We start from the raw sequence: 26,714 nt of genomic DNA on the forward strand, positions 1-26,714 counted from the left end.
GTTTGGGGCCGCCTCCAGAAGTCTGGGTGGGTCAGTGATCACATGTCTCTCCTTGCTGGCAGAGGGCTGTTGACAGGAAACACTCAAAATTAACATACCCCATTCAACAGAAAGAGCCTTTTGTGTGGGCTCCAGCAGGCTGCCTGGAAGTCTCTCCTCAATCAATCAACAGGGTCATGTGATATCCTGCCTCCTGGTGTGGGAATCTCTGAGGTGTTAAGGTTTCCCAGCCTCTTGGCCTCTGGGAACAGCAGGTGGCTAAGATGTTCAATTAACCAATAAGCTTTGAGGTCCCTGCCCCTCTTGCAACTCCTAAATACAGTTTCCCTGTCAGAGTTTAGATCGCTAGCGCCACCTTGGGGAATTTGTCGGTATTGCATCAATTTTTGAGTTGTCTTGAATTACTGCATTTCAATAGAGTGGTCTTTTGCTTGATAGTATAGGGCCCTTGCTTAACATTGTTTTGATGGCATCCTTACAGTAGAGTGGTGATGTGGAACCCCCCACAAGAAGGTTGTATCTTTGGAGTGGTCTCGTGCCAACTGTGCAGTTCTCCTATTCTGGCGTGAATGTGGGCGGCGATCCCACATCCACCCACAATTTTAATTGCCTGCATACTTTTTGTTTTCTTTTATTGATCCGATAGCTTTTCTTTTAACCTTATTCTCTTTTTGACGGACTCTCTGGGGATTTGGTGCCATATAGGCTGGAAAACCAGAGGGCCCAGGTTGGAATGCATAGCCCTCTGTTTCCTTTTGTGCAAGGATCAAGTTGGACTGTTCGGTTGTATCTGTCAATGGTGTGGGGCTATTCGGTGAAAGATCCTCCTCACACTCAGTACTCTGTTTTGTTTCAGAGCTTAAGGTCTCGGTTTCTATATTCCCCCCCTTAACACATAAGAGGATATTAATATTTTCTTCAAGTGGGCAGGTTTAGCTACATTAGTGTTTACTGTGTCCCATATGTCTTCACCGAGTTCCTGGATGGTCGGTTCTATGTCATTTCATCGTACAATGTTTTATTACAGGGTTTTTTATTGCAGATTTTTCAATGAAAAAATACATCGAATTTTGTATTTTTTATTTTTGGGGGGTTCCCCACAAACCACCCTCCACCTTTATCTTTTCTATGATCCCGAACACCCACACCCCAAATATATATTATTCCAACCCCCCTAAAAAATGCGATGATGTTTTTTCCGTAAAAAAATCACTGTAAAATAACCTGTGAACACATCCCATGATGAAAGGACGTTATACCAGATGGTCTCATCTGACACTTGTCCATGTGAGTTTGAACACAAAATACTAGTCCCCTCTGACATATAAACCCCCAACTGAGCCAATCCCCTTTTTACGTGTATGGGAGATATCTGAGAAGTCTTGGAGACACAGAGAGGGAAGTGAACTTTTTTATCATCCCTCAACTCTGTCTGAGTAGCTTTGGTAATACCAATCCTTTCTTTTTTTTCCCTCGTTTGGGAGTATTTGATGTCAATCTCCCGAGCCAATATAAAGCCCTCTAATTTATTCAATTTAGCAAGAATTTCTGAAATAGAGGATTTGACCTTGTGTTACATTATGTCCCTTGTCCAGAAGATTCAAAATTCTGGTAATCACTGGAAATAAGTAAGTATCTGCATATGTGGAGTCTTGGGGAGTGCTGTTATTAGCCTGGGGTCTAGATAAAAGGGCTCCACAAGGCGAGTGAAGATTAGACTGGTTTAATTGTGGGGAATTAGGGAATTTATGATTGTTGTTGGGGACAATTTGACTTTCATTTTGTATCATTGAAGTCTGTTTCTTTGGTTGTCCAACTTTGGGAAGAGTATGAGAGTATTTGTTTAAAGATGTGTTTGCAAATTTCTCTTCTAGATTAGTCAAAGAAATATTTGCTGTGTTAAACAAAAACACTTCTTGTATAGCATATGGTAGTCTTGCACGTGGTGTGGGTGGTGCTAAATATAATCTCACTCGTTTACTCAGTTCTGAGTTAGTGAACAGGAGGTAATACCCAAATGGGGCTGACTTCTGAAAGTACTTTTTTGAAGATCCAATACCCATTGCTTACTAGTTACTGTCACCAGCTCTGTATCAGCCTCATAATGTATCTCCACTTGAAGCAGGCTACATTCAACCTCCCCTGGAATAAATGTACTAATTATATCCTTCTCATTCATGCTATCCAGTTGCTACAATTCATAATCACCCAAACTAGGTTATTTGATAATATGATCTAATTTTGTGGCTTCAGGTGGAATGGTGGAGGATGACAGCGCATGATATGACATTAGTAATAGGAATTTGTGGTGCAAGGCACTTACCGCTTCTAAGTTCCATGGAGTTTTTTAAAAATTGGTCTTACTTCTTAATAGCACTTTGTTATGACCTACTCGTAAACTCTGCCTATTCTAATTAGTCTCTTCAATTAAGACCAGCAATGTTAATTAAAGTATAAAGCAGCAGCTAATTGCAGCACACAATGTCTATACAACAAAGTTGCCCCTCAAAGGATTACTGAAATGATGTTATTCAGCAATCAAAGAGTAAGGAATGGCTACCAGCACACACATCAGATGTCACAATATATACTATGGTCTGTGTGGTGATCCAGTCAGTCGCTGCAAGTCAGGGCTATGATACGCTGCAGCAAATATAAGCTCCTTTAATAGTTCTTTTTTGAAGAGCAGCTAGATGACCAAGAAAGAGAATCTTCCATACGTAAGTAATTAGTCAGAGAATATACTCAAAAAGGTTTTTTGACCAATATAGATAAGTACGGGCTATCACAGGCTGAGGTTCTAAAACCACACTCCCGCACACACTCCTGTAATGATTGCTTAGTAAATCATAAGAAGAACAGCCAAAGGAGAGATTCTTGAGCAAATTGGCACTTTTCCTATAATGTTCTCTGAGAGGTCTGGTACAAATTGCACTTAATACAGACTATGGCAGGCTATGTAATGACCCACATTCCCGCACACACTCCTGTACCCTCGTTAGAAAAGTCAAATATTACAAAAAAAGTAAGTACGGGCTATAGCGAAACCACACTTTTGCACACACTCCCTTAGTAAATCCTTTACAAATTGATGATCAGTCAAAGATAACAAGTTCAGGTCCAGAGATTACAGTAATAGTCACCAGTAATGTGCTCCAAGGCTTTCCCTGCAATTCTACAGTACATATAAATATTAATGGACTATAGCAGGCTATGGACTTGACCACACTGTTGCACGCACCCCAGGAAGTATTCCCTGAAGTCTTTAGCTCTTGTATTTGTCCTCTTTTATGATTAAATAAGATACCGAAGCACATGCTGCAATGGAAAACGGAGTTCCTTCTTAAATCCACGGGCAGTAAAAAACAGTCAATGCTTACTTGAAACTGAGGCAGGCAGTGTCTCTCATTGAGGTACAGTGCTGAATTGATGTATTCCACAGACACGCTGCCGACCATCCAGCTGTCCACCTTACACCCTGTTTGCACACTGTGCCGCGCTAGGATGTCACTCTTGTCTAAAGCTGTTGACCACTGATGTCACTCACAGGAGATTTCACCCCAGCATGGTACATGGCAACACGGGCCAGGCAACAAAGCAGGAACAGCGGAACACTTCTGCAACACTTTGCTATGCTTCATGTAGGAAGTGATTTTTGGTAAACTGTTCCTTAAAGGAGCTGCCGCTTTTCAGGCCTCAAAAGATTGTTGTGCAATCAGCAAATCCACTTACAGCAAAAAGCACCGTAGTCACCGGAACACTTCTACAACACTTCGCCTTGTGTAAAGGTCAAACAAGATGGGGGATAGACTAGCCCCTTGGGGGACTCTGCACCCAATAGGGGCCGATGGTGAAACTGCTGGAGCCCACTGGATTTTGGATTCACATCCAGATAAAAAAGAATGGAACCAGTCAACCACTCACTCAGAACATAATCCCAGATGAATTAAGTAGTGTAAGAGGTGTTGGTGGTCCACCAGATCGAATGCCGCAGAAAGATCCAAAAGGACCAGCTGACCCGCTTTGCCCTTATCGGAACTTCCTAGCAGGTGCGATTGCAAATCTAGTAGGGCTGTCTCGGTACTTTACCAAGGTCAAAAACCGGATGGTCTATCATGAAGAATAGTCACTTTCTCCACCAAAGCTTGGAATTGCACACAATCAAGTTTATCTAAGATTTTAAGTAGAAACTGGCCATTTGTTATGGGTCAGAGATTACCCGGGTCCTTTGTGTCTAAATTGGGTTTTTTAATAGAGGTGTGACCACAACGGTTTTGATTGACTTGGGGATCCTGCCATCTCTAAATGAGGCATTGGCGAATCTAGTAAAAATGGGGCAAACAGGTCTCTGTGTTCTAGTATTAACTTCGGAGGGAGGATGTTTACCGAGGCTGACGTGGGGTGCATGGAGGAGAGAAGCTTCTGCATATCAGGAATAGCTATAGCTGAGAAAGCACCAGGTTTGATACCTTCTCCTCTATGTTCCGAGCACTGTTTCTCGATAGGGGTGGGCTAGATTTTCTTCCTAGCATTTTTTATTTTAGCCTCGAAAGCTGTTTGTACTGTTATTACGTCCAGTGAGGTAGGGACAAACGGGGTAAGGAGGGCCTTTGGCTTCTCTAGGAATCTTAGAATTCAAACTGTTTTTTTGGGGCAGATGGAGGCCTGATTTATCTCAATGTTGTATTACTCCTTTTTAGTTTTTGAAAATTTTGTTTTTGGAGGTTTTGTCAGAGCCCTTCCAAGCTATTTTCTTTTCTTCCATTTGATGTTTTAACAACTGGGATTCCAATTTACGTTTCTCCTTTTTCATCATTTTAAGTTCGGGTGTGAACCATTTTTTATGGCTGGGGTTGTCTCTCATGACTTTGGACCAGAGGGAGCCTTTATGATTGAGCAATTTCACGAAACTGTCTGAAAAAGAAGAAACTAGATGCTCCATGGAGTCCCCACTCTCATTTTCACTAATTATAGTTGTTAGACGTAGGGAAATGTCCTGAGCCTTTATCCTGAAGTTAACCTTGGGGAGGGGGTTAGTAAATTTAAACGCAGCCTCTGGTAGTTGGAAATGAAAGCTAACAATGTAGTGGTCTGACTAAATATAGGGAGAGGTTTGGTCAATGACGGTGGCAATGTTTTAGTGAACATCTGGTTAGTTAGAGTTTTCTCCAATTTGATAGCTACTTTGTCAGTCTCCTCCCCCATCCAGTAGTTCAAATCACCTAAGAGAAAAGAGGCTCTATTCTGCCCCTTTAGAGGGGGCCTAGGATCTGTGAGATTTACTCAATTTACCTTCAGATAGCCTAGGATAGCCTAAAAGCTAGCCTGGCTAATTTCTGTGAAAATTTGATGACGCACCAATCACTTTTTTAAGGGTTTATGATGTATTTTGAGAAAAGATATGCGTCCCATAACCATTAAAGTGTTCTGTTTCCCAGGTGCAGACTAAAGACTCTCTCTCTATGACCAAGTTGTATTTCTCTGCCTTAGTCAAAGGACGGAAGCTAAAGGTTACTGCCTGTAGAACCCCTTTTTTCTTGCCTCCTGAGAGTAGCACTAATACCTTTACCACTGGCATCAGCATCAAGGGTTGAATGCCTGGCAGTGTTGAAATGCTTTAGGATAGAATTTATTATATACTCCTTTGCCTGTACCTATGATAGGCGAAGAAGGTGCCTCTTCTTACTTGTCTTCTCATGGTGTCATTGTTCCAGGTAATTGAGATATTTTAATGTATACATACATTTACTTTCAAACCCTTTTTGGTGCCCAACAGACAATGAGTTCTTTGAACTTGGTGTTTAATATGCAGTTCATGTCATGTGTGATGTTATCATTCACCCATATAGAACTTTCTTTGGTGCCAAATAAATTCTTCCCATTTAGGAAAAAGACGTTATCTCTTCCAATAATATGGCAATTCCCATTCATTTCCAACTGATTTTATTACCAACGGTTATTATCTCTCCTGGACTAAGTTTTTACATGCATTGCAGCTGCAGAGTTTCAATTGGCAAGAATTCCCACTGCTTTTCTACTCTCAAACAGGCATCAGGAGTTATCCTTTGGACACTTATGAAAAATCTTCCCAGTCCATCAGGATTCTTAATCTCTCAGACAGCTTGTTGAGTGGCACAATCCCACAGGGAACCTGGCCAAAGTCCTGGCAATAGTCAGTAGTGGGAGGCCCACAATCCTGCAACAGGCCCATATGCTTAAAAAGGGCACTATGCACAAATGTACTGCCATCCAGAGGGCTTCCAGAGTGGCATCCATGGCAAGAGATCAAGCAGTATTCCAGAGTCATTTCTGAAAGCTTTTGGTTCAGACTCAGTGCCCAATATTGGTAAGGTTGGTTCACAGCTGGACCTTCAGAAAGTTATGCTTCTCAGCACTATATCCCAATTGATCTGTTAATATGTAATATTCAGAACCGTGTTTGTTATCAGACTCTTTGTCATCATGCCCAGATCAGCGATAATGGGTAGTTCACCAAGAATTTCTTCTTGATTAGTTAATTGTGCCAGAGTAAGAAAGCCAGTTGCTCTTTGACCTACACGCTGTAATTGAGCTTTACAGACATTCCACACTGCAACAAGAGACTTAGCATCCATATACATGCCTTTCTAAATCTCTCATCCTTCTCATTATGATCAATTCTCTCTGCTGTTCAAATGAGAGGTTATCTGGTATCCTGACAAAGGTAGGTAGAACTTGACTGTTCCTAGAAAAATGTTTAGTATGGTTCATCTATGTCCCATGATGTTTTTCCTTGGTTGATGTTACATACCACAGTTGCTGAGCTGTTACTGTAGTGTAACATTAGAAATAAGTAACATTTAGAACATCAGAGGGAGAGTATTGAAATGATGTGGAAGTTACATTAGAAACTGGGAGTATGACGAATTGACTTCTGCTCTGCCAGAGTGCAAGCACTCACACTTCTATAACCCAAGAACCAACTAAACGATGAAGGTAAAACAGGCACAGTTAAAAGATATACCTCCTTGACCTTGTGTTGTAACGTGGGCTGGGGGAAGGTTATACTCTCAAGAGGGGTGTGAATATGGTTCAGTAGCAACCCAAACAGTGAAGTATAACAGCCAAAATAAAGGAATGTCCAATCAAGGTTCTATGAATTATATACTTTAATCAAACACACCATGTACAGCAATAACATACTAAAAACCCACTCTGTAGAAGGAACACAGCATATTCACACATAGAATAGATGTAGCACTCTGGATAATGAGACAGGGGAGAAAAGGCAATTAATAAACCACAATGTTCAAAAGGATATGTCTCTAGTTTGCAGAAGGGCTTTAAGTGACCTATCCAGTCCCTAGGATAAATGAACCGGGGGGCAACAGGGGGGGCAGATATAAGTTAGTAATACCTTTGCAAAAGTCTTGACGGTTCAACGGTATCGAAGCTTGTGGGTCATTTGCAGTTTGAGAATGCAACAGTCATGATGGTCCAGTGGCAAGCTGGCATCCTGTCAGTGCTGAACGGAAGTTAGCTGTGATCTTGATGTGTCTACTCGAGCTATGCAGATTGTGCTGCAGTTGAGGTTGTAGAAGAAATTAATGCAGTTTCATGTACTTGATACTAGGCATTCTAAAAACGATCAAAACCAAAAGGTGCACATGCTTCTTATGCAAGAAAATATAATGTAGTGAGCTGTGTATGTGCTGTGCCAGGTGGTCAAAGAGTTTTTGTGTGTGCTATGTCATTTCTGTCCAGCTGCCATGTGTATCATGAGCTGGATGGTGGGCAGGTGTGTCACACAATGTGCTGTGTGTTTTCTTTGGAGTGTAATGCATGCAGGAATGTGGCGTCATGCACCATATATTTCCTGCCATTATCATGCAGGCAAAGTGTAGTAAGAATGGTGCTCAGAAGCATGCTGCTTGTTATGCTCAGAAGTGGGGCAGTGTGCTAAAGAAAGGATAATGTGTTGTGTTCTCTCTGTGAGGTGCAGTGCATGCGGGAAATGCAACTTTATTATGCCACCATACTGGCAAACAGCAAATCTATAAAGTGACTAAATCTACTGTGCAATAATTACCTGTGTTATGTAAAAACCAAAAATGTACTACTGTGCAATAATTACCTGTGTTATGTAAAAACCAAAAATGTACTACAATGTATTATATTGTGCCGCATCTTAGTTACTACCCTAAAGTTGTCAGCACTATTACTGCCCCTGTGCCATGTGGCCATTCCGTCACTGCCAGGGTCTGGATGACCTTTTAGTGGACCTTCCTCAGGTGATACCTACGCTCATGTTGTGGGTGGTGTACCTGCATCTGAACACTCCCCCCTTGTGTTACATCAGCAACCAACAACTCTTCCTCTTTCTCTCCTTTCAACTCCCTTTTCTTCACCCACATCTTATGAGCATCCTTCAAGCTGTACCCTTCCTCTTCACATTCCTCTAGGGATCCGGGAAGGATAATACAATCTTCTGCACCAAAGCAACCCACCCAGTGCATTTCATAGTTCTCAGGATCCGGAGGTTCTGAAAATTGCACCTCTGGGAAGTCAGCCACTTTCCCCACCCCAACTAATCCTCTTTTATTTTGACCTCCATTTCCATCTTCCTTCACCACACGATGTCCCTTCCCCTTTATCTGTACAGAAAACATCCTACCCCTCCTATTCCCTATTCTCCTCCCTACTGTGTTCCCAATTTTACCCCCAGGCTGTTCACAACAACCCAATGCTACTTGGGTGGTGCAAAGAACAGTGGGCACCACAACGGGAACAGGGACCAAAACCTTCATTATCTGCACCAACCATGTGGGCAGCCTTGAAGAAATGGCAGCATACCAATCTTCTTTGATGACCTTGCTAGATTATTTTTCCATCTTCTTATGTAAAACATTTATGGCCGCTGTTAAACTACCATTTTCTTCTTTGTTAGCTGGTTTTAGGCTGCAGCAGCTTGCACCAATCTATATGCAAACCCCCCTTCCATAGCTGTCAACAGGTGTAAGACGTAACTGTTTTGTAGGGTCATCAATCGCACTGCCCTAAGCTAATCTTGTATCGAATTTAAACCCATCTCTGTTGCATTGGCTAACTGTAATAACTCCCAGGACCATTTTGCAATTGCAGCTGCCTAAAAACCTGGTGCTAAAAGAGATGCAAAAAAGGTTGCAGTGGAGGAAAACAATCAAAACTCAGCTGGAATCTCATGCAACAATTGGGATTATTTCTGAGATGTATAGTTATTTTCCCTCCTTCTTTTACTCACATTGTGAAAAATGTTTTCTCCTTTCCCCATACTAGCACCAGCAAAAGTGTAATTAAAAAAATGATTGGCAAGTTGCCTTGGATGTGAAAGTCCATGCCTAGCATTCAATAGTCTGTTTTTCTTTTATTAAACATTGTATTAGTTGATACATCAACTTTTTAATATTATCTTACATTAGCATAAAGTATTAAGGTACATTAGCACAACCATTTCAGGATCAAAGCACTTCCTCAGTAACATAATAAGATTTCTAGTAGACATTTACAAGTGCAGAACACTACATAAAACATAAGCGCACAGTATAGACATCAATTTCATCAATTATATTAAAATTCACTTACTATAGCACCAAACAATACTAGTTGGTTATAAATTTAGTTTTTAAAATAAATGTACAGTTGCAATTATCAAAGAGACCGAGGAAGCATTAAAAAATCACGTGCCACAGTTGTTCTTTTGTTAGCAAAGGTCTTTCTTTAAAATAATTTAAAAAATAGTTCTTTCTCAGGTCCACCAAACCAATACATTCCGAGATTAAATGGTCACTAGTCGCAGGATGGTTATCGAGTTTGCAGATCTGCAATCAGTCGACAAGGCCGGATCTTTAGCATAAAGTGCCTTTTGGGATTTAGTAGATAACAGATTAAAACAAAAACATAGAAAAGTATCTGCATAGGATCTACCTGGAAATTGTTGAATATATAAGGGTATCACATTCAGTGCTTTGCAGAAAAAGGATCCGGCCATGCAGGCCTTATAATTTAAGCATCTATTTCCAGTAATAATCCAGTCAGTACTATAGAGTTTTAGTTTTGCTTTATCTGGGAATTTAAATAAAAGCTCTAGTTTAATATCAGCTGCTGTTAGAAGAGCCTAACAGTGTAATTCCCATTTTGACAAGGGAGTATTGACAGTGTTTTTTAACAGATTTTTTAAGACAGGGAACACATTTTTAGAAAGATCCGATGATAACTGGATTTTCCTATACAGAGATAACATTGCCCACTGCACAGCTACCTCTAAGGATATCAACCCCATTTCATGGCAGATAAGAGCAATTGGCGTACTTGCAGGAACAGGTAAGATCATTTTCCAGTAGATTCCTTCTAATACATCCCACTGGATAGCTTTGTCTACTAGTTTAGACTGGCACCATAGGTAAAGATGGGGACAGCTTTTTGTAAATAGTATGTTGGAGCAGGGAGCAAGTAGAATTTACCATACTTCCTCTGTAGTGCCTTTGCTTGGATAGCCACCATTCGCATTCTGAGGTACAATTCTTCTTTGTATGGTTTCTCACACAAATGAGAGTTAACATTCACTCCCAGATATTTGTACGAAGTAACATATACCAGTGGTTGCTTAGCAAGGCACCAAGTGAATTTAATTTTGGATTTTTTGTTAACATGATTAAAGATTAGGACATTTGACTTTTTGGCATTTATCTCCAGCTTATTTTGTTCAGCAAATGTAGACAGGGCTGTTAACTTTCTTTGCAGCCCTATTGGAGTTTAGTCAAAAAGAACTAAATCATCTGCATAGAGTAAGTACTGAATATGATAGGAACCCAGCTTAGGAGAGAAAGTCTGGACATTCTTAAGAGCATTATAAAAGTCACTAATGTAAAAATTAAATAAAATCGCAGCAAATGGACACCCTTGTTTCAGACCTACGTTTGTCTCAATAGATTCTGATAAAAAACCTTTAGTTGAAAGTTTAATTTTGATCGAGGTGTTAGAGTAAAATTGATGGATTAAAAATATAATATACGATGGACAATTATCAGATACAAGTTTATTCCATAAAATATTTCTCTGTACTAAATCAAAAGCTTGTTTAAAATCTACAAATGATACGTAAACCGGTTGTCTGGCTTTAATTGCTTGTGCTTTATTTGCTGCAAGTAGTATTAAATGTAGTGCTGTACCAATGCCGGCAACAAGTCCTGATTGATGAGGGTCCATTAGATTTTCCCTAATCAATCATTTAGTAAAATCGTTAATTAGGAGTCTTGCTAGGATTTTGCCAGGGCAGTCTAAAAGCGCAATGGGGTGGTAATTACAGGGATTTGTTCTGTCCACCTGTTTAAAAATTGGTAATACTATGGCAGTCTGCCAGGAGGGTGGGATTATCTTGGTTTTAACTATAATTTGAAAAATGTCATTTTAGACCTCTGCCCAGGCTTCCGGATGTGCTTTAAAAATATAGTTTGTGAGCATATCTGGTCCCGGAGCCCTTGACGAACTGAGCTTTTTGATTATTAATAAGATATCGATGGAATCGAACTTGAATAGAGCAAGTTCAGCATGGTCTCAGTCAATAGATAGGGGCTCTATATTTTGTTTAAACAAAAGCGTTTGATAGTGGGCTTTCCATGTTCTTTCATCGATACCATTTAATTGTGTGGATTTAAAACCATTCCCAGAAACAGAATTAATAATCCTCCAGATCTCAGAGGCAGATTTTGAGAGCAGGGCTTTGAGCATTGTTTCAGCTTCTCTCTGTTTCACAATATGAATTAGCTGTTTAATTTTATTTCGATAACCCGTTTTCAGGGCTATTTTTTGTATACTGCTTGCATTTTTAGGCAGCTTTCGGAGAGCCCTATGTAAATCTTTTTTTAGTTCACAGATAGTTGAATTATATTTATATTTGTGGGAGAAGGTTGGTTTAATACTTTTACATGACTGAGCAATAATCTGAATGCAGTAATTGTAAAAAGTATGAGAATTCATTCATTTATCTCCAGCCAAATGTTCCCCTTTTCATTGTAAGCAAGAGATTTTGTTCATATTCCATCTAATTCGATTCTGGGTATTATTTATTTCAAAGTCACCAATAAAATGTAAGACCGGGTCAACCAAATGAGGAAACCAAAGTACTTCAAGCAGCTCGTGATCACTAGCCTGGGTAGGGATCACTTCAAATGCAGAAACTAGGTTGTTGGCATATTTTGAAATGAACACATAGTCCATGACTGATTGAGAGTTGGCTCTAGACCAGGTTGGGTTGGGGGTGATATCTTTTGTGTGTGATCCGATCAGATATGTAAATTGTCTCAGTTTCATTAGCCGAGACCACTTGTCAGCTCTAGTACCTGATTTAGGGGTAGTATTTAACAGATTCATATTGAAGTCCCCAGCAATAATGGTAAACGCATTGTTCGGGTCTAACAAAGTTTGGTCCAGAAGGGCTTCAATTTTACTTATGAACAATGGTTCTGTCGGTGACAGCGGATTCCAGTATATATTCAAGACCGTCACCATTGGAAAGAAAGGATGATTTCTGTTTAGGGTGCATATGATGACTGGTTGAATCCCATTGTCAGGAGAGGCCAATTGGTCCATGGATAACTGGGAATCTATTCGGACTGCTATTAAAAGGCCCACTGCTGGTCTACCTCTGGCCGCCTTTGAGGCTGGAACCAGGGTAATCACATGGTCAGGCCAAACTGGTGATTGGAACAACCAGGTTTCTTGTAACAGTATTAAATCATACTTATTAAGTATCTTAGAATTAAATGACAGTAAATGGGAAAATCCCAGAGTATTCCAAGATACCATAGAGCATTCACAAGGCTGGGGCAGTAAGCTACTGCTTGGTAGAAGCACCCCCCTCGTTCTTGGTTAGCCAAGCCCATTTTGAGGAGACCAATTTAGAAAGTATGGGCGGAACAGAATTACATGTGCAACATTTTTGGGGATCTCCTCTACTAAAGTTGGAAGGGCTATTACAGTCTGGCCTCACCATCTGCTGGTTTATATGAAGAGGAATATATTGAGGCTCAACAGTTTCTAGAGCTAAGCCTTTCTCTAGGAGAAGATGTCTCTGCTGCCATACATAGTTTTTAATTATTACCGATGGTATGATTACATTGAAAATGTCTTGATAAGCAGGTTTAGGGGAGGATATTCTACAAATATCATTAGAATTGATATGTTGTAAAGCTGGGAATAGATGGAACACAGTCAGAAGGGTAGATCTACATGGGAAAGGGTCGGAGTAGACTCTATCTATCATAGTAATTCTAATTACTTCCTCCTGTAGATTCTCCGGACCACCAATTCCCCCCTTGTCTGTACAAGTAGGGGATTTTATAAACGGTAATCTAGTGATTAGGTATTACATTTTTGTTCCAGGGTTCTGAGGGCCAACCCATTATAATCCAAGTTGACACAAAACTTTGGACTTGAAGCTTCCTAAGGTAGTGCCGAAACTCCTCCCTCAAAATGGCAGCAGAACTGTGAGCATCAGAGACAGAGTGAGCATCTTGAGCAGGGGCGTGCAGTGTTGGCGTCTGTTTGCCAGTCACATTCTCATGAGGTGTGAGATAGTGATCAGAACCCAGTTGATTGCACAGAGCAAAACGGGAAAGCGGCATGCAGTGGAGCCAGCTCTTGTGAAGTGTATTGCATAACTTTGGAAAGCACTGCTTGAGCAGGCTGTTGAGGCATTCAACTAGATTGTGGTTTCAACGGTGATAAACAGAACAAAGCTGGTGTTTTCTGGCTAATAGGGAGGTCAACCCTTTAAAAGCTAATTGGAGAAGTGAGGCCAATTCCCAGACTGCAATACTTCGCTCACTCCCGACTGTGAGAAAACCTTGCGCACAAGGAACTTAACTGCTTATTTAGCATCACAGTGGACACATGGTCCTGCCTCAAGCCAATGGGAGAATGGACAAGTCACAACTATTACATAGCGATAGTTTGCATACCTATTTTGCATATCAATGTAATCAATATGCAAATGGCAGAAAGGCTTTAATAGTTTTCAGTTTGTGCCCGGCTGTAAACCGCAAACATGTCACACAATCGGCAATAAACTCAGCCATGTGCTCATCCATATTTGAGATAAACCACTCTGTCTGGAGATCTGCTGCAATGCTTTCTTTTGATGTGTGTGCTGGGTGGTGCAACTGTTCAAGAGCCCCCTTAAGTACATCTACAGTCATCACTGGTTTCCCTGAGATATTCTGATGCCAAATTAAATCAGTGGGGGACAAGGAACACCCCATCTTTTTCCATAATTCCTGTTCTTGCGTGGAGGCCCTGCCAGGTAACCCTGTTATCTGCGTTATTGGTAGAGCATTATAGCAGTCTGCTAACTGTACCTGCTGCTGTGTCATGCATGGGAATATGGATGGGAAATCAATAAAATATGGCAATTAATCTGATTGTTTGGTGGCCATGTCTGCTTCCGCATTGTCATGTGATTCAAAGTCTGTGGGACACATGACCATGGCTAGAACTGAGGGCAATAGCAACACCTCTATCAAACTTGATAGCAGGCGTGCCCCATCACTTTTTCTGAAACCCATCCTCTTCCCTCCAGACAACCCAGAATGTACCATTGAGGTGACATAGGCTGAATCTGAATACATAGTGGTACAGTAGTCCTTACAATCTCTACTGCTGATATCAATGGCACTAATTCAGCTGCTTGTGGTGAATAGTGTGAGGGAAATCTCATCTGTGCTGCCACCTCAAAGTCATCTCCCTCAAAGCGTACCACAGCAGACCCAGTGTGGCGATATCCAGTGTTCTGATCAATCGTCGATGAACCATCAATGAAAACCATCTTTTACCTACTCTAGTGCTTCTTCTCTCACTGTGTGCAGGCCATCTGGTCCCTATTGGTACATGGCACAATCATGAACATCCTCACCCTCCTGTACTGGCTTGGTTATGAAAGTCACTGATTTGACAATGTGGCACCTCATGATGTGAAATGTTGGATTCAAAAGCATAACCTCATTCCCTGACACTCATTAGGTAGTGAGGGTAGACTTGGACTATTCCAGTTTAGCAAATGGTGCATGCTATACATAAAGTGTCACTTGGCAACCCATCATTATGACAGATAATTTTCCAATTGCGAAAGCTGCTGCTGCAAGCACCTGCTCACATGGGAAATGTCCCTGCATCACTGTATCTAAAATACCACTGTAATATGCCAGGGGCTTGTGCCCTTGTGTCTTTTTCTGAGTGAGGACAGCCATCATCACTTCCCTGTTGGAGTGGGATAACAGAAAGAATTGTTTGTTATAGTCTGGAGTTGCTAGCCCTGGGGCACTGGTGAGTGCACCTTATAGCTCCCTAAATAATTCCATAATTTCAGTTGTCCAGGTAATGGACCTCACTTCACCTTGTGTGTTGCCTTAAGCCCCTGACCTTGTGGCTTAGTGTAACTGAAATAATCAAATACCCAGGCCCAAGAATAATTGCATAAGCCTAGGTACTGCTACATTTCCTTCACTGTGTTTGGTGGGGGTGTATTTTATACTGCTGCTATCCTTACAGGTGTTAACCTCCTCCCCTCTGACAATAGTTTCTGCCCTCGGTTCACCACCTCTTTCTGACAATACTGCAGCCTCTCTCTGTCACCTTGTACCCCTTGCCTGCCAATAACATCAAAGATGCTATTGAATCCTCCCTGCATGGTTCCACTATAGTGCTGCACACTAGGCAGTCATCAGGGTATTGTTCCACTGTGCGTTGTGCCTCCTCAGGACTTCCTCTTCTCAGTACTTTGATGAGGGATTGATGTGTGACCATGTCTGCTCACAGCCTGGATTTGATTGCACCCAACTGGTGTACAGGTTAGGATGGTTCCTAGTGATAACATCGAAAACAAAAAAGTCGAAAGTCATAATTCCGAGAAAAAAAAATGTAAAAAAATAAAAAGTAGAATTTCTTTTTTAATACGTTTTTTATTCGAAATGGGGGGGTTCCCCCCAAGCTCCCCCTTTCTTTTTTTTTACCTTTTTGTATATACTAGAGCCAAAAAATAAACATAAATAAAAAGAAAAATAATTCGACTTTTTATTTTTCGACGTTTTGTTTTCGAAATTATTGTCTTTCGACATTTTGTTTTCGATATTTTGACTGACCACCGGTAAGGACAGGACAATACATGATATTTGTACTTTCTGGTAAATTAGAGGGGTGGACCATGGACCTTGGTGGTTTGAGGAAAAGAGGGTTAGGCAGTAGAAGTGTCATTGTATATTAGATGTGTTGTCAGGAAAAAAAGGTCCCTCTTTTTCAACATTCTCACAATAATTGGGGCAGCTACCATGTATAATTCTTCACAAAGGTGAATGAAAACCAAACTTGTCAAGGGAATGTCTCATTTGTAAGGTTCTTAACATTAGTCAGTAGTTTACCACTGAAGTACCACTTGATCACTCTTTGGTATTTCCTACCTCTGCCTGTAAAACATAAAGCATTAGTACAATATACCACCATGTCACTATTGGATGAGGGCTTGGTCCATTTTATTTCATCTGGGTACACCGTAGCATTGTGGAGGTAGTACAGGTTGGGATTGCATAAGGGACTGTAGGTTAGGGGTAGTTGCAGATAACATATCCTGGTACTGGTTATCAAAAACCCAATATAGGAAGAGCATAGCATTCCGAATAAACTTGACTGACAATACATTCATCTATACAAGTGAGAAATCCTAAATATGAATGTATTTCTCAAAGCCATGAGGCATAGATCTATTGTAGTGACTAACTCTGTGTCATTAACAGTTTGACAATGGGCCTCATTACGAGGCTGGTGGTAGCCGTGCCTGTAATACAGGCACGGCTGCCACCGGCATCCATTTTTTCCGCACCCGCGAATGGGCAATTACCGGGTCATGCCGAGATTGGCAGACCCGGTAATTGCCCATTCGCGGGTGCCGGTAATAAGGGACGCCCCATCCCCATTCGGCCCTATAGGGCTCAATGGGAATGGGGAGGGTGGTAGCACCGGTACCATTAATAATGGTACCGGTATTACCATCAAGTTCTGCTCGCAGGTGCCGGTAAGGCCACCTGGTCAGACCATGTGGCTGCAAGGGCACCCTCGAGCAGAACTCGTAGTATGGTGGAATGGTAACAACGGTGCTGGTAGCGATACCGATGCCGTTGTTGCCTTACGGCCATACTGGTAATGAGGCCCAATGTCTTTTAAGAAAGGACGTTGCATTCTCTACCATTGTTTGATAGCATTCACCTGAACCACTGTAATCTCTCCAGGTCCAGTAATGACAAATAATTCAAATAGAACACTAGTGATCAATAAGGTGCGATACCTTTAGGGACCTACACATTTTCTTTTACAAATGTGTGTTGTGTATTGAAGCCGCTAATTCATGACATTATATGGTTGTGTTGATTTAATTTGATAAGGACCTTTCCAGTGTGATGCCAAGACAGCCTTAAGTTGATGTACCCTGGGAATGACATGTGTGTTCTGTTTTTTTTAGCAATGCTTCCTTGACTTGTGAGTTGATAGACCTGGCTCATTTCATTAGTGCTTTGCAATAGTCTAATATCAAGTCATTAAATGAATGCTTGTCTGAGCTAAAGCTAACTGAGGCAAGGTAGGGAGCCACTTTAGATGACCCATAAGTATTTCATGTGGACCTAAACCCATTATTTTATGAAATGTGCTTTAAATACTCTTGAGGGCTAATGGGATTGCATCTGGTTATTTAAGATTTGGTTCAGTGCAGATTTTGATAATTCATTTATCAAAATCCCAGTCTGTCATTCCACTCCCCTTGCTGATTGAAGATAGTGAGGGCACTGGACCTTTTGCAGAGTCTGTTATGCTACACAACGTTCCTTAACTACTGGTCCCATGAGCTGAACACCTTGTTTATGTTAACAGTGACTACATACCTTGGTACAAGATCTTGATTAATGACTTTATAACTGATTTCATATCAGCTTTCCTATAGGGGTAAGCTTCTAATCATCGTGAAAAAACTTCCACCAGAACAAGTATGCAACAGTATGCACCTCAAAGGAATCAACCTGATTATTTATAAAGGGTTCTCATGAGAGGTGATACACTCCATTAATGCACTCCAGCATTTATTTTGACAGTGTATCTAACATTATATTGTTGACAAATAATGTACTGTTGAGCTATAGTAAGAATGAATGGGGCATGCCAATTTATGTTCACCACAGCGACCATCCTCTATATCCCATAGCAATGCAGTCTAAATAAGGTAGTAACACTTTTGGTGCAATCAAGCAGCCATTTGGGGAGCGCCAAAGATGATCAGGATGTAAAAGTCACCCTGCAATACATCATGATCTTTTTTTCAGTGTCTGGTGCATTGTCCTGTATTATAACAATGTTTAGGCATGCAATGGGAGGCTTCTGCCTTTGGAAAGTTTGTAAGAGCATGCATACATCCTGAGAGTGTTGTAAATGTGTCTTGATAAGATTGGTTAGCTATGCATTTGTTATCACATATTTCTTTAGGTAGCATAAGAGCCTCAAGAAGAGCCTCAAGAAGAGCCCCAGGAAGAGCATAGACATAACTGACATTTTATATAGGTGAACTTGCCAATGTTAAGAATTCTTGTTGTTTCCATAATTACCCATAATCAAGTATAACCACACATACATAGCGAGAATCAGTGTAAATAGTAAAAATGTGCTTTTCTGCTAACATGCATTCTCTGGATAAGGCAAAAGGTTCACATATCTGAGCAGAAAAACCATTGGGAAGTTTTGCGCTTTGTATTACATTTTGAGGTTAACACACAGCATAACACTTTACCAATGAGTCTTCATCATCTTGAAGGCATGAACCATCGACAAAATGCATTCTTTAAAGGTATATCCAGCAGATTTGTTGTAGGTTGTGTAAGATTAGGGGTGACAGAAATATAGTGGAGTTTCCTGCCAGCTGGGTTTGGCTATAAAGAGGCAGGATTGAAAACAAGACAGGCAGTCAAAGCCCTATTAGAATTGGTTAGCAAAATATTATCATACATTGTAAGACCAGAGGAGGTCAGATGGTTTGTTTGCAGTGACAGCTGCTGAGCTACAACACCCAATGGGAAGTACAAAACTAAGCTTTTTGATAATTGTACCACTAGATCAGTGGCCACAACAGGTTCCAATAGTATGCTAGTAGGGTGTTTATCTATGTGTGAGCACAGTCCGAGTAAACCTGCCACATTCATTACAGAAGAGTGCAAAAGGCTAGCAATAGTGGGCAGCCCTCATGCTGGCATCACTGGAGAGAGCATGTTTAATAGCTGTGGATGCTTATTCCACTTCTAGCAACCACTGTAAAGGTGTAAAGTGCATCACATGCCTGATACAGTAGCTTTTGTTTGGAGGCTTTGTGACCTTTCTATTTACTGCCATCATAAGCGGTCTAGGCTACGGTCTAAAACACCTAATTATCGTAGCAGCACAGATTTGAAAGGGATTGTGCCACTCAGATCCCTTTTCAATATTTTGGAAAACAAGACAATTATTAAGTGTAACACTAATAGCCCAGTACAGGTGTATTGCAAACCATAATATGTGAAAGTAAACAAATATTCACAGCCTGGGTGAATGCTAAAGAAAAGAATACAGAACATATATCTACCACAGCGAAGCAGGCAACGGTGGAGAACAGGAAAGAATAGAGGCATTATACAGAACCATTGGAAAAGTCTAAAGGATCTACAAAACATGGGCCCTGCACAATGTGATATGTATCTTTTCTGGAAAAATTGAAGTGTTGAATTGGGTGGTGTGAAGGTGTCATGTAGTAGACACAGCCAACTGAATGAAGTTTGGGCTACAAACTTTTAGTAAAAATCAAAAGAAATTTGGAAGAAGGCCTATCTTTCCCTAGGCTTAGGTGGGATTTCCCTACCGAACTGAATCTAATGATAGTCTTTTTCAGGAAGTCCAAAGCAAATGTCTGTCTGTGTCCAAACCCTATACTTGCCCTCACATCTAAATGTATACAATATGTAGGGATGTCAGCATCAAAAGAGAAGTGTTCAAAATGAAAGTTCAAAGCTTCTTTCTGCTCTTAGATGGAAACATGGGTCTCACTTCCCTAAGGTTCAAACTGTTCAAGTTCCAAAAGAGGGTTTCGCTTCCCCACGCGTTCAAGTCTTTCTGTGTTTCAAAATAATAAAATTCCTTGGGATCTTCAATGTTCCAAATCATAAAGTTCAGTTCCTCAATTTCAGCTCAAACAGATTGTCTTTCTTTATTCAATCACAATAATCACAAAGTAGTTTTCCTTAGGTGGATGTGTTCGGTCTAGGGACAGTTGTCGGACCACACGGTCCACCCAACACAGGTCACGCAACCGACACACCTTACTTGCATTTCATAGAGAACAGATCCAGCTTCACAGTGAGGCTTGACTTGCTTTCCTTTCAAGTACCCTTGAAGCTTTATTTTCACTTGTTTTGTCATAATTCATTTGTTTAGCATCTTTCACTTATAAAACTAATATAGGCTTCCCAGTACACTCTCCTGCTAGGAAACCGATTCTCTGTTTCAGGTTGCTTGATTATGAAATTCTCAACAAACTCCCCCCCCAATACAAATCCTTCAACATTGACAACTCCACCATCTCAGTCTCCAAGTCTGTTAAAACCTTAGGCGTTCACCTAGATGCCTCACTATCTATGTCTCGCCAAGTCAACGCCATTGCCTCTTCCTCAGCACTTACCACCAAGATGATAAATGCTGTCAAGCCGTTTCTCTCCGCCAAAAACTGCCTGTCCATCGCCAGAGCCACTATAGGTACAAAACTAGACTACTGCAATGCACTGTTCCTAGGCACCTCCGCCCACAACCTAAAAAAACTCCAAATCACGCAAAACAATGCGCTCCGGGCAGCACTGTCCATTCCAAAAAGAGAACACATCTCGCAAGCAAGGAGAGATGCCCACTGGCTACCTGTGAAGGAACGCATACTGTTCAAAGCCATGACCATCACACACAGATGCCTATCCCTGGATGCCCCACCCTATCTCGCAGAAAGAATCACACCGAAAGCCTCCATCAGACCCACCAGAGCTCACCGCACCAACATGATTGATGTCCCCACGTTTCAAAGATCCAGGGCGGGAGGAACCAGCTTCCAACACCTCGCTCCAAAAAACTGGAACTCCCTACCTACCTCACTAAGGAACGAAAAATCATACCATACCTTCCGTAAAAACCTCAAAACCCTCCTATTCCGCTAAAGTCTGCCACATTCACTCTCATGCTTGCATTGTATCCACAGCATAGCATAACCTTTAAGCTCAATGTTTATTACCAATGTGAAATGTACTATGTAACTCGGTTACATCTGTAAACACATTCCTATGCTTGTGTTCATGACTAAGTCTGCTGTAACAGCGCCACGATGCCCCAGGGCAGTTCTGTGCGCTTTATAAATGCAAATAAATAAATAAATTATATTTCTCTTACACAAACCATCATAAGATTCCCAGTACACTTTCCTGCTATGAAACGTATTCTCTGCTTCAGGTTTCTTGATTATCACACCCAGGTTTCTCATACAGGCTTTGTAACAATTATCTTTTCTTTGCACATTTATTCTTAGCTATTGGCAATGCGTGCTTATCCTCTTGGCAATGTTTGCTCATTTGACACATTTATTCCTGATTCTTGGCAATGCTTGCTCATTTGACACATTTATTCCTGACTCTTAGCAATGTTTGCTCATTTGACACAATAATTCCTGACTATTGTCAATGTTTACTCATTTAACACCCTTATTCTTGGCTCTTGGCAATACTTGCTTGCATGCCTTCTCATTACTTCCATTACATTTTCATATTGTTTTTTCTTATATTGAATTCAGATATTCAAAAGGTTTTGCTTATATTCAATTCAGATGTTCAAAATTAAATGTGGTTTTCTCTAAGCCACTCATCCATCATGTCTGCGGCACTTTTTCACCCAGGCGGACTCACCGGCCATCTCACAGTCTACTTTCCACTTTCTGTGGCTTTCCGGAGGCTCTTCTACGCTTGCGGTCTGCTCCTGATGGTTCCCTCAAGAATACGTCATCTTTCATGGCTTCCTCGCTTCCCCACTGCTTATGTCAGAGCTCCGGTAGACTTCAGTCAGTGGTCCTGCACGGGCGAGCATTGGAGAGTCTCTCTAATGCTTCCAGTACCTTGGCTCAATTCCGCATTGATTCCTCAGCTCCACCTCAGACTGCCAACGAGCTCCTCTCGCTCGCTGCACAGAATCATGCTCTATATATCTCCCAGCATTTTAGGAAGGTGCCTTCTTGCTGCCACAACTTCTGCCCTGGAGCTCTCCTTCATGCTCTTCTCTGGGCTTCGTTCTGTGCCTCTCTCTGTGCCTCTCCTTCCGTCTCTCAGCTGAGCTATTTTTAAAGTTCCATAATAATGAGTCCAACAACTAGACTGCTCATGCTTTTTCTTCCACTCTGTCTTCTGTGTTAATGGTGGCTTCCTCGTCTCAGTACCTAAGTGGTGTTTGTTTATCCAGGAATCAATAAAGAGCAGTTGTAGGGTTCTGGTGTGTCTCTTCCTCGCCCCAGTACCTAACTGATGCTCACTTGGAGATGATTTATGGAAAGGATAGGGAAGGGACTGGTAATAACCTACAAATAACGGGGGATATTGATTTCATTCGAAAAGTCAAATGGGGCATACCGTGTCTCATCCAAGGGTACCTCATTCCCGCTCCCCTAGTCTCCTCCACACAGGTGATCCTGCCTTGCATATCCAACCCCAGGGTCAGGTTCAGATAGCGACAGCCTTTCCCTGACCCCTGGGAGGAGGATATATTGGGGAAAGAGGTGAGGACGCCCTCAGGTTCCTCGCAGTGATAGGTCAATACTTCCCTGTTGCAACAGTGAGTTAATGACCATTGTTAGCCATTCCTCTGCTTTAAGATTTTGTGGGTATTGGAGGGCCTTCAGGAGGGGTTGTGGGTCCTGCTCAGTTTCTAATGGGCTATATGTTGCATAAGTGACTTACATCATTGTCATACTGAGATGAAAGGCTGTCAGGGACTTGGGACAGCAAGTGAATAATATCCTTTGCTTGGATATACATTGTATGTGAATGGCAGTTGGAGGGGTTCTTATTGTAGCAGCATGATCACAGTGTGTGTGTTTTCATAGAGGACATCCAAAAGTACACTATGAGGAGTGAAGTGAATGAAGTGAATGGTGCATTTTAATTTACACTTGACATTTCACCCTATCAGGTTAATGGTGGAAGATGGAATTAACAGCAAAGCAGGCATATCTGCTATATTACCCAGAAAAACATATATATGTTTAGTCCCATGATGTAGAAAAGGTTTATTGGAAATACCAACAGCTTTAACAGAGGTAGACAACAAAGAAGCAGTGGAAACGTCTTCAGACCAAACAGCCAGTCTACTTGCTTCAATATTTATGAGGCAAGGTACAGATTGTCTTTCTAGTACCCATTGCACAAAGGGACCTTCTTGATCAGTGGGAATTAAAGGATTCATAACAATGATACTGTCTCATTTGCTAGCTGAATATGAGTCGTCCCTTAGAGCAGTGCATGTAGTTGTTTGTAGGGGAATGGTTGGTGCATTGGGGTTAGGAAACAGAAGTGGCTTAAGGAACAGGAATGAAAGCATTTGCTTAGGCCTGTTAAGACATTCAAACTTCCCATGACCCATACAAAATGCACAGGCAGTACTGCTGCATCATGATGTGCCATGAAAGGTGTTTGCAGCTCGTCTCGCTCAACCCAATTTCCCCAAGTCAGTTTTTATAGTTAAACCTCAGGAAATGCTTCAATAAATCATTTGTCACAGTGTTTAATGATGAACCTTTACCCATTTCCATTGCTAGCCGGATGGTTTACCCAATTAGTGGTTATCATACTTCAGCTGGTCATTTTTTCTGATTCATATCTGCCCAAGACGGACTATAACAATGGATAACAGTCTGCAGTTCCTCTATAAATTACTCTGATTCACTTATGATTCAGCTCTTCACATTTCAGAAATGTTTTGCCAAATTTCTAGAAGGAGCCAGAGTCGAGATTTCAGTTCAAGTGTGTTTATTTAAATTAAATGAAAAAATGCCTACCTGTCCCTAGCGCTAAGAGGGATTTACCTGCCTTTAAACTAAACTAAAGGTACTTGTTGTACGTGAACACAATATGAGATCTCAGTCCAAAAACCTATTCACTATCGGGTCCTACCTTATTGTGAAAAAACAACATTAAAAATAAGCTAGAACAATAGCCTTTTAGCTCAGGCTTTGTCCGGCCAATGTTACATGGGTGACTCTTGAGGATTTGGTCACAGTTCAAAACAATGTTCTTCACAATTCACCAAAGAATGGTTTGTAGCTCTCTCGTGAGGTTCCTCAAGAAAAGTCGTAAGTCTTTACACAAATTAAATGTCTCAGGTTCTTTGAGTGGAGGGATGATTCCCTTAGTCCTTCTCCGCCAACTTCGCTGTTTTATTTTCTACTAGTTTTATGTCTTGGACAAACAGATTAAACCCTGCCAGTTCCCTTCTTCTAACAGATTGAAAAATGTCACTTAATTGTCTAGGGCTCTCCAGACCCCTCCGGCTCTCTGGCTTGTTTAACTTTTGTGGTTGTATCTTTGGCCTCTTGCCATTCTTCAACATTCAGAATTCTAGGGCTCCTGTAACCCTCTACCGTCATTCCCTCTCTCTTCTCACTTTGTTCCACTCGCCTCCCTCCATCATGGGCAACCCTGGTGCCTTTACTGTTGTTGGGTACTAGTAGAGTGGCAACTCAGCAGGGCGTGACCATTCACCCCGCTCTTCGGTGAAGCTGTCTCATAAGCATTTGCTGCCTGTATCCTTCTCAGCAGTCCTTACCCTGAGAGCGGAGGATTCGTTCCTCCGTAGCCTGCTGGTTTCACTGTCTGTTCTCGGGCCCCAGGCCCACCACGGCTGCAGAGGGGTCAGTCCACCAGGTAAGACTGTCTTCCTCCCGTCTCTATCTCGGCAGAATCTCTGTTTCCAATGCCAGCATCACACTCACGCCACCGCTACCTCTGCAGGGTAGCACGGCTCTGCCCCTCCAAGACATTCTCTGCATTCAAGTTTCCTCGTCTCTTTATCTTGCAGCTGTACTTGAAATTGCTGTGTTGTTCTCCATTAGCTGCTGAGTGTGTGAAGATTGCAGCATTACCTTTATATAATATTAAGGAAGTCATTTTTGTGTGTTTTGAATGTGGATCAACCAAAACAGCATCAGTCGTTTCTATTACCATATAGGCAGACAGGTAATTGTTATAAGGAGTTCCGGATAGGAATTGGAGTTCTTGTCCCTTACAGAGGAGTCACTTCCAGTGATGTCCTGTTTCCCTAACCCCCATGGAGGGTTTTTCTGAGCAGGCTCACCTCCCAACTCTCAAAGGGTGGTAACCCCTTAAGAAGAAAGGACACATTCCCCAGATTTGTCACAAGTCCCATAGGGCATGTACAGTGACTGTGTTGCTCCTATCTAAAGTTGTCCCCTCTAATTGTTTTAAAGGTGCTTGGAGTTGGGGCTTTGCAGGGTCAAATGGTGCTCCACTTCTAGTAGTGGAGGGGCCAAATGGACTGTCACCCAAGGTGCCACATTGTACTTTTGACTTGAATGCACAAGGCTCTCCCCTCTGTTCTGAACTGCTGCAGCAGCTGGGTCTACTGCCTCGTCATTGTGATGGGTCGCTTTATCCATCACGTGACACTTTCACCAATATCTGGCCCCTGGACTTTGCCGGCATCCAGACTATGCCCGCTTTGGACCATCAGTGTAGGGCTGTCACACGAGGTGTCCCATTTTCATTGCTTCTTTGCCACACTTGGCCCTCCTCTGCACCCTCACTTGCCACAGAAGCTTGAGCTGCCTCCTTACGATCAAGGTGTGCCAAGTGACCCATCATGTGATACTCATTGTCCCTTATTTTCCTCCGCAACTGGTTGTCATCATTCTGGGAGTTCTCATGAAAGGGCAGTCCATCTAAGGACATTCTTCTTTTGCTGTTTCCTTCTCTTTGCGCTGATTATACCAGGTCACTCTTGGCACCTATGACTCCCACCTCTTTGCCGCCTTTTAGCCTATGCTGATAATTCCTTGCAGACCTGTATGGGACTCTCACGTGCCCGCAATATTTTATCTACCCTTTGGCTTCTCTTTCCCTGCTCCGGTCCTATGTCTTCATCAAATCCAGTTCTTCCTCTGCCATATCTTTGCCGTCTTCCTCTTTTTGCTCTTGTAGATGAGGGGCCAAATCTGACCCTCATGCCCCCCACATGACTCTCGACACACAGACAGTGAAACAATAGATGTGCCTCACTCTTAGGCCCATCCCCCCAACAACTGATGTATTGCAGGTGTGAAAAGCGATATTCTCTTAGACAGCCATTCAGATCATTCCCATTTGATGATTTGGGTGACATGGAATTGACATCAATCGATCAGGTAGACTGACTGGGAAACCAGAAACCAATGATGTCATCACTGACATCACAGCATAGCCGCGCTTATACATGAATCACATATTCTTTCATTCATGAACCTACACAGACGTGCACTAGTTTATTGCATATAGGCACAAATCACATGCTAATGACCCACTGAGGCAGAGGCAGAGGCTGAACACATATACATATCTCTACATTCATATCTT

Source organism: Ambystoma mexicanum, chromosome 2p, assembly GCF_040938575.1.
Source record: "Ambystoma mexicanum isolate Mex_15411 chromosome 2p, UKY_AmexF1_1, whole genome shotgun sequence".
NCBI classification, from domain to species: domain Eukaryota; kingdom Metazoa; phylum Chordata; class Amphibia; order Caudata; family Ambystomatidae; genus Ambystoma; species Ambystoma mexicanum.